The sequence below is a fragment of the Benincasa hispida genome, chromosome 10 (assembly GCF_027475165.1).
Source record: "Benincasa hispida cultivar pf3 chromosome 10, pf3_genome.v1.1, whole genome shotgun sequence".
Lineage (NCBI taxonomy): Eukaryota > Viridiplantae > Streptophyta > Magnoliopsida > Cucurbitales > Cucurbitaceae > Benincasa > Benincasa hispida.
The window spans coordinates 56,021,589-56,026,885 of NC_143487.1; positions in this window are offsets into that span (position 1 = coordinate 56,021,589).

Here is a 5,297-nt window from a genome sequence, read left to right on the forward strand (position 1 = left end):
GTTAATGAATGGTGGTTAATTAGGTTAAAGAGTTTAGCCAGTTAATCGTGGATCGTTGAAGCTCATGATCTGTACATCCATCAGGTCCCCCTACTAGCTCATATTGGACTAAACCTTAGAACAATGTGACAAATAAATTTGAAGTGTTCAAATTCAATTTTTGGAGCAAAGCATTAAATATATACGATATATATAACCTAATATTTAATTGTGAATTAAACATAAAGAGAGAGAAAATAAGAGATATTTAAATAAGATTTAAATATCAAGATTATGAATAGGGATTCATATAAATTGAGATTAGTGTTGGATTTAATATTAAATTAATTAATTAATTAATGATTTAATATTAATTTAATTTTAAAATTGATTATTAGAATTAATTTTGAAATTAAATGGAATTGGTCAAAATTGCATTAAAAGTCAAATTGTTGACTAGGCAAAAAATGTAATGGAAGTCAAATTATCGACTTTTGATTTTTGAAAGTCAAAAAGTCAAATTTGTTGACTTTGGACTTTGAGAGTCAAACTTTGACCAAGTTAGTGGAAAGATCCAACATTTGTGAGTGAGAAATTCCAACTAATGAATTGCTAAGTATTGTCTTCATTTGAAGACACTTGCCCCACTAAATCCCACTTTGAGTTAGTGGATTTTTTAGTGTCAAATTCTTATCAAACTTAAAGTTGCATGTTTTGCATGTAATGGTCTTTAAAAGGGAGTGTTTATTGTTTTTTAAAAACTCTTGACCTTAGTGGAAATTGATGAGATTATGTGATAATCTCATCCATTTTTCTCTCAAAGTATTAGCTTTTTACTCTCCAAATTAGTCACTCACCAAATTCTACCATCCGTTCTAAGGTCGGAGAATAGTCAGGAAGACTCTCGTGGTGGTCACGAATCGTTCGTGAGGAGAAGATTCAAAGTCTACAAAGGTTGTATTCTTTTCCCCTTTTATTTGTTTCTATTGTATGCTTATCTTTGTAATTAAACTAATTAGAGTACTTTAGATTCATTTTTCTTCCGCTGCACATATTTTGGGTTTTATGTCCTAAAACTCGTGGTTTGTAAACAATAAACTCATTCTGCAAATTAATAAAGTTGTTATTGAAGTTTGATTCAATAAATTTGTATTGAATATATAAATTGGTTATTTCTTTTTAGAAATAAATTCAATAAACTAAAAGATCCATGACTATTACATGAGTACTTGAACTTTATGTGGAGACATAAGAGTGGATCAGGTTCAAGCAAATAAACTAAATGATCTATAGTATATGAATAAGGTTAGGTGCCTTATTCTGGTAACACTATCGGATGTGGCCCACTCTATAGTTGTTACAAGAAGTTGTAAAGTGCTACTGACGAAGTGAGATCCTGATTCGTACATGTAGTGACATGAGGAGTGGGGGCATCCTGTATAATGAGTTTGCGCAAGATTGAACCAAGAAATAAGTCACTTTTACTTTATAATTCTATTTACTGTTTAAGACTGACTATTTCAAAATGATAACCTAGGTAACTTGACCTTAATCCTGAGCTAACTATGAACTCCTGTTTATTCAGGATTATCCTTAGATTTGCATAGGATTGGCTCAACAGCGCCGACTCAATAAGCCTTCCATTTTAGGGGTAAGACGAGGTAAATAGCTAGGGATATAGAGTGCAAAATGGAATTCACTCCTACCCATTTTCAAGGATAGTAGAGAGGTTGTTCCCTTAAGTGCTGACTCTGGGTCTTGAAGAAGAGGCCCCACTCTCTCATTGGCCCGAGAGGGACTCGGTTTGATGTTCGGATCACAAACTAATTATTCATTAAAGGATCGGTGGGACTTAAGGAACATGAGGTAATCTCGAGGGTAAAACAACCTTTTGACCCAAACGTTATTACGAATAATCTGTGAAGGGTTACCTTATTAATCATGGTTATATCGAGTGAACATAATATATCTATAGTGAGGGGAGTGCAACTCTAGATTTTAATGGAGTAACCCAGTAGTTAACAAATGAAGGTTAATTCGGTGTAAAGAGTTTAGCCAATTAATCTCGGATTGTTGGAGCCCATGATCTGTAGGTCCACTAGGTCCTCCTACTAGCTCACAAACGGATTAGCCTTAGAGTAGCGTGATAAGTTGATTTGAATCATTCAAATACGAATTAAGAGAATTAGTAATTGATATAATTATACGTTTAATTTTGGAATTAAACGAAATTGGAGAATTGATGAATATTTAAATATGATTTAAATATTCGTGGATAGAGATTCATGATAGTAGAATTGGTAATTAATTAATTTGATATTTGATAATAAATTAATTAGAATTAATTAAATTGTTTAATTAATTATTCATTATTAATTTTATTAGAAAAATTAATTATTGAATTAATTTTTGTAAAATTAATAAAAACTCAAGAATTAAAATTGAAAAGTTAATTTTTAATTTTAATTTTGGAAAAGTTTAAAAATTGAAATAAAAATTGGAAAAGTGAGAATTTCCCACTTCTTCAACCTAGCAGCTCATTCATGGTTCTACTATTTTTTTACAGCTCAAATTCTCAAGCTTGATTTGGAATTCATGCAGAAGGTTTGTTGTTTGAATGTCATGCAATATAAACTTCACTTTTGAAGTGGAACTCGGTGATGCATTGAAGAGATTTTTTGAAAAATCTATTTGAAAAAAGTCTTCATTCTGCTGAAAAACAGAAAACCTTTCTCCTCTATTTCCCTAATGAAAGCTTATTTTGAGTCCCACAAGTCATTCTAAGACATCAAGAGAATAGTAGGGAAGACCATGTGGTGGTTCACATCCAAAGGAAGGAAGAATTGCAGGAATTCGTGATTCAAGAGGTACTTCAAAGGTTAGTGTTGAAACTTTGTTTTTAGTTTATGAGCATGCTGAATTTGAAACCAAAATTAATGAATTAGAATGCTTAATGATCCTGTTTTCTTCCGCCACATGCTTCCTTAATCCAACAGCATGTGTTCATTCCATCACTTCGAAGCACTACGTTGTTGATTCGTTTATAAAGGCTCTCATGGCTAAAGTGTTCAAGGGTCATCTAGAGAGTATATGTCTACAGAATATACGATACATTGTCTAGAGCAAGTGGGAGATATTACTAAGGTATAGTCTATGCCCTAATTTATTGTATTGTGTACTTTATTTGTATCGTACACTCCACTAGCTTTAGAACAAGTGGGAGATTTATTGAGATTGGTGACCTAAATCTCTTTGTTCTCATAGTTTTTGAACTTTTATAAACAAATTGTTATTAATAAAATAAAAGTTATTTTATTTTGTACATTAACTCAATCCAATAAATTAAGGTCCAAGGTTATTTCATGTAATTTAAATAGTATATGTTTGACATACAGGTAGATCATGTTCAAGTAATAAACTAAATGATTTGTAGTATATGGATAAGGTTGGGTGCCTTACCCTGGTGACACTACGGATATGATCCACTTTATAATTGTTAAAATTGTCGTAAAGTGTTACAAACGATTTGATCCTAATCATTCATGTGGAAACATATGAGTGGAGGTATCTTATACAAAGAGTTTGTATAAGACCGAACCGTGAAATGATTAGTCTTTCTTTATAACGTTGTTACTTGAAAAGACTTACATTTCACTACAATGACCATAGTGTTGGGGTTGATGCCCTAAATCTCATAGGGTCCTATAGTTTGTAAACCTTGTATGAATAAACTTGTATGTGATTAATAATATTTGATATTTTATTCACTTTGTCTATGAAATATGTGATATTTTAGTTGCATTAACCACAAACTAATAAACTAACATCTAAGGTTATCGTTGTAACTTAAACGTGTATGTGGAGACATACAAGTAGATCATGTTTAAGTGATAACTTAAATGGTCTGTAGTATATGGATAAACCTGGGTATCTTATCCTAGTGACACTACTGAAGGAAATCAGACATGAGGATTTTCATGAGCAGCGAAAAGGATCGTTCCAAATTTCATTTGAATTGAACACAAAACAATTATAGTCTAAATGAAACTAACAGGTCATGCACAACAAGAAATTACAGCATTCTATACGATGATAATAGGGATAGAGGATGTATACCTTTGAAGAACCATTCTTCACAAATCCCTCTATCAATCTACAAGCGTCTAAGAGCAGCATACTCGAACGCAACGACCGGTACAACCAACGAACACAAACACAATGAACGACCAACAGCTCCTCGAACCTAATCGAGTCTAACTCGATCCACGAAGTGAGTGAGGACACCACCACAATGGTTACCTTGGTATTCTCGATGTGAGAATCCAGGAGTTGTGGGCTCTGTATGATCTTGGCTTGAGGAAGAGACTAGAGGTCTACGATCGAGCAAGTGGGAGATAAGAAGCTGGTCTATCACATAAATGATGTGCTCGATCGTTTAGTAAACGGCAGTCTATCGTATAGACTTAGCCACTCGATCGTGTAGCAACATCAGCTGAATGACTATCATGTAGTCAACTCTAAGCAATTGCTTAGTTGATCGTCTAGTCTCTCAATGCTATCACTTAGTGAAACTCTTTCACTTGATAGCTTATCACCGTGAGAACTTTCCGAATGAAGTAACTTTTTAATATAGGAAAAAAAATTTCCTTTTTATCTCACAGTTATTATAAAACTTCCAATGACCTCTCACTCAATCGGATATTAGAGAAAAAGAAATTAATTATCATATAATTAATATGTTATAAATAAATATGATAACCAATTTACCATATTATATTTATAACTTATAATTTTAATATTTCATCTCATGAAACATACAAACCATAGTTCTTTTTCTATTTTATAGTACTTAATTTAAATCATATTTACATTAATTCCTCCACTTGATGTATCTCATACATCAGACCAATTATATCATATATAATTGAAGTTCCTCTTGTTAATTTGAACACTTCAAATCAACCCTAAAATCTTATTCTCAACTTGAATCTATTGAGCTACCAAGGGGACTTATGGACTTGTAGCTTGAAGCTTCAACAGTACGTGAATAACTGATTAAACTCTTTAGTCACGGGATCCACCATCTGTTAACTGCCGGACACTCCACTAAAGATCGACAGCTGCAATCTTCTCACTAGAAATATATTTCTGTGTCTATATCAACCAATCAATAGTGTGATAACTGATGCGTGAAATTATGATGTGATGGTGTGAGTATGCGATGATGTGTGTTATGCGATGGAGTGTGTTATATGATGGTCATGCAAGTTTTCCTAACAAAGCCCAAGTATAAGCCTTCTTAGGTTCCTAGAAAGTCG